At 52.2% G+C, this 10,112-nt stretch overlaps 1 long non-coding RNA gene across 1 annotated transcript; it reads left to right on the top strand.

The window, feature by feature from the left end:
- The first annotated feature begins 398 nt into the window (after positions 1–398).
- LOC120370789 lies at positions 399–6,912 on the top strand. The gene is made up of 3 exons (XR_005583941.1): positions 399–488; positions 4,451–5,851; positions 6,750–6,912. It is a non-coding gene; the product is annotated as an uncharacterized LOC120370789 (long non-coding RNA).
- Positions 6,913–10,112: the final 3,200 nt, after the last annotated feature.

Here is a 10,112-nt window from a genome sequence, read left to right as displayed (position 1 = left end):
AAGCAGGTGACAGGTGTCTCCTTGATAGTGCTGTGGGAGCTCTGATGGGTAGGAGGTGGCTCACCAGGGATAAATATTAGCACAATATATGCTGTCACATGGGCTACGGTAGTGGGTACACTGCAAGCACTGGGAACATATAGCTCATAACTCACAGGTGTGGTGTCCCCCTTCTCCCTTGACCCATAAAGAGTAGAGGGGGCCAAAAGACCCGTTCCAGGAAGCTGGAATAAATGAAAGCTCAGGAAATGGCCTGGTAGCAGAAGAGAGGAAATGGTCCCTGGGAATCAGGAGTTGGATGGTGGGCAAACCCAGTATACTGTTCCTTTAAGGGCTCAGGATCAAAAGCCCTGTAGTGTCCAGTGTGGGCAGAGCTATCCTCTCTTCCAGCCAATTGGGAGCAGCGCTCTGGAGGAGGGTGGTATATAGACTGCCTGGGCCAGCAGAACATGGGAGATGCTGGCATGAGAAGGAAGTCAGAGGTAGTGGTGAGTAGTAACCCTGGGAAGAGCAGATGGTGGGTAGGGAAGATCTCCATGTGGATGGCAAAAGAGCCAGAGATAAGTATGAATCTTTGGGTGGCAGTGAGCAGTACTGGATTTACCATGGTGATGGGCCCAAGCTCAGAAGGGGAACCATAACACTTCCTTTCTCCCCTCTTGCAGAGCTGCACAAGTGGCAGAGCCTCCAAGCAGCAGGATATAGCATGGGAGCTCAGAACCCAAGGGGCCCTGGGAGCTGTAGTTCCTTGGCCAGCTCCCTGCCTAGAGAGCCTGCCCTGGAGCAGGGAAGGAATTACACTTCCCAGCATTCCCTTGGCTGCTATCAACAGGAAAGGGTTGGGGAGGGAATGGGGAAGCTGAGACCCCATGCACTGCAGCTTGCTGTGAATGAAGAGCTGGCTGCTAGAAGGGGGTGGCAGTGTGAATGGGGAACAAGTATGCCCAAGGACTAGAAGATATCACCCTCAGAAGACTTCCCCAGACTGGATTAGGGAGGCTGCTGTGACCTTGCCTGGCAGCCCCCAAAGAAGGAACTGGGTGAATGAATGGACAGTGCACCTCTCTATCTGAAGCCTAGCAAGGGAGGTATGTGGACCCCACTAGGAGAAGTTAAAATGAAAAGTAAGGGAGGAGAGGCTCTACTAGAGGACCTGGGCATGCAGGATAATTTCCATTTCTGAGCCATGGAAGCAGAAATTGACTTTTCCTTTCCAGATTTATCCAATATTCAGAAAGGGAATCTAGCACCTGCCTTCCAGATTTGAACACTCTCAAAACTCAGGAGTGCTCAAGCTCAATTTAAGCAGCTGTTATTTCATTTCTCCCAAATCAAATATGCTGATCCACTGTAATTTGCTGTAGAAAAAGTAGGATAAAATTGAGCAACAAATGCTGGGGTCTTCCCAATGCTAACTAGGACTGGAATTACAATTTTCAACAGCCATTACCATTTTTTTAGCTTCTTTTGTTTAAATGGAAGACAGTAATATTGCATTGGCAAATTCCCCATAGAAATGAAGAGTGGAACAAAATAATAAAGGCACCTCAGCTCTTCTTCATTTATGTAGGACAGTCTTATAATGTGGATCCAGATATTCTCCAATCACACAAGCTGAAAATTGTGCCACTTTACTGCAGTTCTGTAACCATGCGGGAACCAGTCCTGTCTGTGTTCTGTGCACATCCAAAATTCTTACTGAATTCAGAAGTGCCTTGCTTTTGTGACCATACTCCCTGATATTTTCAGCCCTTGTAAGCTAAGCAGGTTGAAATTTAGTAACTGGGTGGGAAGCCTCTCAGAAAAAGTTAGGTGCTGTAGGAGGTGTTGCTTATTCACTAGGTAATATGAGACCTTCCTGTTACAATAGTAAACCAGTGCAGGATAGAATGCACTTTGCTCCTAGAGTCTAGAATGGGGTCCTTTGCTTCTATATGCAGCCCATTAAAGACAATGAAAAGACTCCCACTCATTTCAAGAGGCTTTGGACAGAATTGGTTATACACAGGTTAACTCCACTGTCTTCACAGGGTTCTGGTCCCACAGCGGAGGAGGGGCATGTGAGCTTGTTGCAGAGCTGATGCTCAGGGATGGGAACCTCCTGGCACCCCAGCCTCCAAAATCATTCACGCTGCACTTTCTGCACGACTATGTGCTAGCTGAGGGGTGTGTGGGAATTGGTGGCCTCTGCTGCAGGTGTTGGGCATCTCAGGTACTTAAAGCCATGAGGAGAGAAGTGCCTAACTCCAGAGTCTGCAGCTGCCTTAGGGCCAGCGCTGAGGATTTAGGGTCCCTAGTGCTGCTGTTGCAAGGTTTGAGCATGCTCAGCAGGGCTGGCTCCAGACCCCAGTGCGGCAAGCACGCGCGTGGGGCGGCCCTTTCCCGGGGGGGGCGGCAGGCTGGGCCGGCGGACCTGCCGCAGTCATGCCTGCGGGAGGTCCACCGGAGCCCCGGGACGACCGGACCTGCCGCGGGCATGACTGCAGAGGGGGCGCTCGTCCTGCGGCTCCAATGGACCTCACGCAGGCATGATTGCAGACGGCTTGCTGGTCGCTCGGCTGGACCTCCTGCAGGCACGCCTGCGGCAGCTCAAGCGGAGCCGCCGGACCTGCGAACCGTCCGCAGCTGCAGGAGGTCCAGCTGAGCCGCGCGACCAGCGGACCCTCCGCAGTCATGCCCGCGGGAGGTCCGCTGCTCCCGGGGCTCTGGGGCACCTCCCGCGCATGACTGCTTGGGGCGGCCAAATAGGTAGAGCCGCCCCTGATGCTCAGCCTTGGAATTGCCACCCCTCCCTTGACTAGTAGCTGCAGCTGTCTAAGGCTGGCCTCTGGCAATTGGCCCCATGGCTATAGCCAGAGAAACTTCAGGTGGCTCTGTGACTACGGGGAGGGGGCGGCATTAAGCTAGAGCAGATAAAGACACTGGAGTTAACCTCAAGGAACAGAGGTCGCCAGCAGGAAAGGAATGTCAAGGGGAGCAGGGAAAGGGGGAGCAGGTCAGGCTTGTAGCAGGAGAAGAGTCCCAGCTGGTTGGGGAGCATGTCCAAAGTAGAAAGGAAACGAGCCTGGGGAGAGGTGGTGGTGACCAGGTAGCAGACTAGCCTGTAGATGGGAGCAGAGGGAGAGAGGCTGGTGTCTTCAGATTCCCAACGGCTAAGTCCTCACTTTGGGGAAATGGTGTTTGCAGGTGCCTTGCTCACATGGCAGGATGGGTGCTGAGGGAGGGATTTGTCAGAATTGATCAGGTATCTGCTGGCTTTAGAACTTTGAGCTGAGACTAGGACCACATACAGTGACTGGTGAAATAGGGTGATACTGGAGACATGGCTATAGAAGGTCTGAATGAGGAAGGAGATAAACGTGTGGGGAGTTTCCCTGATCACTATGAAAGTTCTGCTCACTGTGGACACTGGTAAACCCACATGGGTGTACAGTACAGCTCAATGAGAAACTGGGGGAGCTGTGTATGGCAGTGCATATAGTCATGTCGAAGTGTGTGATTCAGGACCGGGTATACTATGGCACTGCCACACCAGGCCCACACTTGGAGCCCACAATAACTACATGGGGGCCCACAAATATGTTTGGCACCGGGGCCCACAAAAGGTTAATCTGGCCCTGGTGCCAGTGAGGGCCTTTATTGGTGGGACTGTTTGGAACTGTTTGTGGGCATAAAACCCACCCCAAGTGGAGGGCAGTAGGACTTATGAGAGAGGCTGTGGGGAATCTGTAGGGGTATGTGGGCATAGTGAGCATCAGTTTGCAGCAGTGTTTCTCAGAGCCGGAATCTACAGACTTGGGCTTGCAGGGATTGTGCTCCAGCCACCTCCTTTCCGAGGCTCCAGAGCCGAACCTCCAGCCTGAGCTGCAATGTCTACACAGCTATTCTAAGTGATGTAGCATGAGGTTCACTGCAGCAGGCATGAGCTGTAACCTACACCTCCTCACAGGGCCCAAGAGCCTGGGCTCCAGCCTGAGCTCAATGTCTACACCACAATTAAACAGCCCCTCAGCCTGAGTCAGCTGGCCTGGGCAAGCTGCAGAGGTTTAACTGCAGTGTAGACATACCCTAAGGGACCCTGAAAAGGGAGAACAGAGGAAGGCTGCTAAAAGAAATTTTGGCCATGAGGGACTGCTCAAGAAGCAGCACCCCCATTGCCGGGGCCCTGAGGAAGTGGGTGGGATTGTCCCCCATAGATTAATAATCTGCCAAGACTGGAACTTTCAGACTTTGAGACTCTCAAATAAATGAACAAAAACACCAGCTGCAGGTCTGCAACAAATTCCATCTGTGCTCCATGCTGTTCTACAGGGGAACACAGAGTGGGTGTTTCCCATCACCCTACCAGATAGGCCATTCATCCCATGCACAGCCACCCAGCACACCAATGCATAACAGAACCCTGCTAGTTAAAACTGCTTTGCTTATGCTGTATTTTTTTCATTGCAAGATTTTGCAAGAAGAATCAATCACCGAGTGACATTCTTCGCAGTGCGTGAGCCGGAGGTCAGATTGGATTGTCAGAAGGGTCCCTTCTGGCCTTAGAATTGAGGAACACTTTTACAAGAGGGAGCCTGAGAAGACATAGGAACTTGTCACGCTTATTTCTTGTCAAATCTGCCTGAGCTGCTCCTTCTACCTGGGCATCTGTCTGGCTGTCGCATTCTCACACAGCTGTAATGAAACTCCCCTCTCCAAAGGGCAGTGTCTCTCTGGAATGCCAGAGAAGCCAAGGAGAGAGCATTTGAAAGGGATCAGATTTCTAGCTGGAAGCAGGCAGGTCAATGATCTGCTGTGCTAAACAGGACATTCAGCTCAGATCTGCAACCCAAGAAGCCACTTCCAGAGGAGCTGTGGCCAACGGCAGAAGTTGCATTCCCTGAGCCTTGCTAATGCACTCTGCTGATGTGTGGTAAGCGGAACGTAAGTCTGAGGGGCTGGAAGAAGGTTTATGTTAAAGCAGGCGACTCCCAGGATGTATAGCTCCTTCCCCACCTCTGTTTTTTGATTCACTCCTGCTTCTCTGGCCCTGCAGTGGCTGGGTTCCAGCAGTGTAGGCTCCTGTCAGCTCTGTGAGCTAAATGCAGAAGCTTTGAGGGACAGGAGCCAGTTACATATTAGCAAAGGGTCAGAGCCTAAATCAGTGTCGCCCCACATCAAGGGGGCTGTCACAGGCTGTAACTGACACCACTGGAGCCTTCCGCTGGACCTACAGACTCAGATTCACCTCAGAGTTTGGCCCCTTGTCTTTTGCTTCCTGGGCCAGTTGGAGCTGGTGGTCCTGCAGGCCCCTGGCTCAGAGCCATTGGAGCTCTCTGCTGTCAAGCCCCTGAAGGGAATTCCAGGTGAAAACCTGATTGGTTTTTCCCTGGTTCCAGCTGGCTGCGTGGGTTGTGTGACAGAGCAATAGGCCTGATGGATCCGGAGTTGACTGTGGGGAACACAGGTGTGACACCTGGGTGAGCAGGGGCTGGGAGTGCTGTGGAGGCAACACATGCTCTGGGGGAGGAGGTGTCTCTCATTTTCCTCAAGTGAAAATGACGCTGAGTTCAATGACCCTCAGACTTTGGTGGGTGGTGATGGAGTGTACCGATACCACAGAGTAGCAGTCATGAAGGGGTTAATAGATGGAGCAATTACTCTCCAGGGGTGACTAAGTGGCTGGCTGAATACAGCTGGGATAAAAGGCTACAGCTTAGACAGAAGAGTGGCTGCCACTGGCAGAGAGCTTGGGACTGGAGTTACCTTGAATAAACTCTGCAGCAACAGACTGGGAGAGATGTGTCCAAGGACTCAGGGAGAGGGAGCCAGAGAGGACAGCTTGGTGGCAGGTCCCTGAAGCAGGCAAGAGGTAGGAGCAGCCCAAGGAAGCAGTCCTGAACTGCCTAAACACAGTTCCTGGGCTTGAACCCAGAGAGAGTGGGCCTGGGTTCCCCTAGTACTCCCCCCCCACCCCCCCAGGAGGAGAGATGCAAGCCCCGAGTGCAAAGGGGCCAGGGCTACTGAGCTCTGGGTTGGAGATGAAGGCTCAGCCCAAAGCCCTTGGACCTCTGATTCTGTTTGAACTTACTTGGGCACCCTGGCAGAGGTGAGACTCTAGGAGCGACCTGCCCACAGGGCCACGTCTCAAGAAGGCGAGATTGCCATGGAGCCTGGAGAGTGAGTGCGGGCAGGGGGTGCCTGACATGGAGGGTACGCCTGACATGTGCCATGCTCAGCCAGGAGGGGGTGAACTGGCCAGCAATGATATATCTGCACGGCAATTAGACACCTGCAGCTGGGCCATGCCAACTGACTAGGGCTTGGGAACAGGGGCTGTTTAATTGCAGTGTAGACATCCAGGCTTGCACTGGAGCCTGGATTCTAGGACCCTGCAAGGTGGGAGGGTTCCAGAGCTCAGGCTGCAGCCTCAGCCAGAAGGTCTACACTGCAATTAAACAGCTGGTCAGTCTCAGCCCTGTTAGCCTGTCAACCGGCACAGGCTAGCTGCGGGTGTTTAACTACAATGTAGACAAACCCTGTATGACCCACAACAGGGGTCTGAGCCCAGACCTGACATTTGCAAAAAGGCCTGGTCTTTTCCCTGGGTCAGACCAAAACTCCGCATCCAATGGGGGTGTTGAAATCCACAACCAGGTCTGAATTGTGCAGTGTGGACTGATCTCTGTTCAGGTAGGCTCCTTGTGTAGCTACTCTTGGACACAGGGATGTACAGCATCCCTTCCCACCTGTATGTGCTTCCCCTGCAGTCTGAAGGACCCCATCTGTTTACCTTCTGCCACTGCATCTTGGATCCCACCATCAGAAGAGAATCCGGCCATTCCTACTGCAAGGAAACGCCTCTGATCTGAGTGGGGAGACTGAAATTCCCTGCAGATCACTGTTGTCTAATGTAATGGCATAGGGAGGACTGCAGGGCTGTCAATAAATGATGTAACATAGTAGGAGGGGGCTGGGGCCTTAATTTTGCATATTTGTTTCAGTGTTAGAAGGGTGGGCCTTGAAAATCACCAAAAAATATGGTATGTGATTTGCAAAGAGCCCTTCACCTCTAGGACACTAGTGGAAGTGAGCCCAGGCTGAGAGCTGGTACCATGTGGTGACTGTCTGGGGGCCTAACTGATACGAGTTAGTGGGTCTCGGTCCTGTTCTCGGTGGAGGGGTGTCCATGTCCCAGACAACGCCCGTCCGTCCGCCTTGGGTGACCTGCTGAATGGTCTGTGGAAACTGACTTCCCTTCTCCCCAAATGTCCTGCCTTCGCTCCACCCCAGAGTGCTGCTCCCTCCAGGGCAGGGCTGACCACAGTTTGGAGCTGGCCTGTGGGAGGAGCGTGCACTGCTGTTGCATTGTAGCAGCCTCAGGGAGACAGGACTTCTGCCTCCAGGGCTGTCCTTGCTGTAACTAAAACTGAAGTGACCTTTTCTTCCAAAACCATGGGGAGAAAGAATCTGGGGGTCAGGGATGGGGTCATTCCACTGCCAGTTTGGTGCCCTGTGGTTTTGTGTCGTGGGTTACAGCAGGGGTCCCCAACCCCTGGGCCGCGGACCAGTACCGGTCTACGGCCTGTTAGGAACCGGGCCGCGAACCAAGCCTTAGCACATCAAGCAGCGTGTCTCCGGCGGGGCCCCTGAGCCCTGCCCCCTCAGAGCCACGGGGTGAGGGGGCGGGGCTGCGAGCTCCGGGCTGAGCTTAGCTGCCTCCGCTCGGCGGGGAGCTCCCAGCCCCGCCCCCTCACCACATGGCTCTGAGTGGGATGGAGCTCAGGCCCTGCCGGACACGCGTTGCTGCTGTTCAGCAAGGCGCTGAGGCTCCGGGTGAGGAGGGAGCCGGGGGTAAGAGGCTGGGGCCAGGGGGGGTGGCTAAGGGGCAGGGAGTCCTGGGGACAGTCAGGGCACAGAGAGGGGGCGGAGGTTGGGGGGGCGGTCAGGGGACAGGGAATGGGGGGGGTTGGATTGTGGGCGTTCGGGGGGGGTGGATAGGGGTTGGGGCAGACAGGGAGCAGGGGTGGGGTCCCAGGGTGGGGGTGGTGGGGGTCTCTGGAGGATGGTGAGGGGGCAAGGAGCAGGATGGGTTGGGGATTCTGAGGGGGGTGGGCAGTCGGGGGGGGCAGGAAGTGGGTAGGGGTCAGATAGGGGGCAGAGCCAGGCTGTTTGGGAGGCACAGCCTTCCCTACCCTAAAGCTCATTCAGCAGTTTGAGGCTTGCAGGAGAGCCAAGCTGTTAGCTTTTCCATTAGGGCAACCATCCCTTTCACTTCTCAAATGCCAAATTATAGTCTACATTTAATTTCAGTGCCATAGGAAGATTCATGTCAGGGGAGGGTAGCTTCATTTAAAATTAGCCACTGGGGGGAAGGATCACCTGAGAAGAGCAATATCCTTCCCAACCCTACCAAGGGAGACCCCTCTCCCCTGCATTCCCTGAGGCTTCAGAGGGGTTAATTCAGTGGTTCTCAAACTTTTGTCCTGGTGACCCTTTCACATAGCAAACCTCTGATGCGACCCCCCCCTTATAAATTGAAAACTTTTTTTTTATATATTTAACACTATTATAAATGCTGGAGGCAAAGTGGGGTTTGAGGTGGAGGCTGACAGCTCACGACCCCCAGTAATAACCTTGTGACCCCCTGAGGGGTCCTGACCCCCAGTTTGAGAACCCCTGCATTAATTTAATTTTAGCACCCTGTGTCCATTCACATGCATGTGCTATTTTGAGCATTTCAGTTTTGACAACATAGGCTCATCCCATATTCTGGAACAAGCTCAAGTGCTCACTTTGTGGAGTATGTGCATAAGCTATAGTAAAGAAAAACCCACAGTAACCGTCTCCAGTTTGTGAGGGACCACATGGAGCCAGTCTCTAGGAAACAGATAAATGCATGACGATTAAGTCCATTAATGGCTATTAGCCAGGATGGGTAAGGAATGGTGTCCCTAGCCTCTGTTTCTCAGAGAGTGGAGATGGATGGCAGGAGCGAGATCACTTGATCGTTACCTGATAGGTTCACTCCCTCTGGGGCACTTGGCATTGGCCATTGTCAGTAGACAGGATACTGGGCAGAATGGCCTTTGGTTTGACCCAGTATGGCTGTTCATTATGTTCTAACCTAAATGAACCCAAAGTTATGGAGACAGATATAAGGCAAGGAAGCCAGCAGAGTATCAGAAACCTGGAAAAATCTCTGCCTGGATGGGCTCAGGTGTTTGGTTACAAGCTGAGGTGGTTCAAAAGTTTTGGATTTTTTTTTAAGCAGAATTTTTTTTATTGTTTAAAGAAACAATCAAATACAGCAAGCAGCAAATATTTGGCCACACACTTCTGAAACCTCAAACCATATTCAGGTTTTGGCAGACTAATTTCAGCTTTTCAATTAAAAAAACCACAACAAATTTTGAAGGAAAGCAGACATTGTCCCACAGGTCCGCGGAAATTTTTTTTTCTACGAAACCGGTCCCTGGTGCCAAAAAGGTTGGGGACCGCTGGGTTACAGGGAACTTGTTAAGCCGAGGCACCGGGATTCAGCAGTGAACCCCTCCAATGCCACTGAATGGCATCAAACTCCTTTAGGCTCCTCCGAAAAGCCCAGCCCAGCTCTCTACTCCCTGAGCATCCACCCAGTTAATCTCACCCAGACACTGGGCTCAGTGTAAAAGCCAGGGTGGACTCCCTGGGGATTATGTCCAGTTTGTTCCCAAATACCTATCCAAGAATATAAAAGGGAGATTCCCCGTGCCAAGACATGGGGCTACATTGGAAACAGACACCCTGAAAGAGCTGACTTTGTGGTGACTGGCAGTCAGCCCTTATAGATATAAATAGGAAACCCATCCCCACAAACCTTTCTTTCCAGCACAACTTGCTGCAGTAAAAACTTTGTTTTCTTCACACTGAAATTGTGTGTCAGCTAGGTCCCCCTCGTCTTGTTATAAAACTTTAGTCTTATTTCTTTTTGTAAATTGTTTGTATACAGCTCCATAGGAAATCAGCTTTGAATTGATCACCTTTGCCTTCGTTGTCAATGGTTGATGAAATTAGATATCCAATTTTATTTAAAGGAAGGGAAATCCTGCCATGCCTCCTGAAACATACATAGTCTGCTCACTAAATCATTT

Source organism: Mauremys reevesii, linkage group 8, assembly GCF_016161935.1.
Source record: "Mauremys reevesii isolate NIE-2019 linkage group 8, ASM1616193v1, whole genome shotgun sequence".
In the NCBI taxonomy this organism is placed as follows: domain Eukaryota; kingdom Metazoa; phylum Chordata; order Testudines; family Geoemydidae; genus Mauremys; species Mauremys reevesii.
Note: the sequence above shows the minus strand (reverse complement) of the source record. Positions and strands in the feature narration are given on the sequence as shown.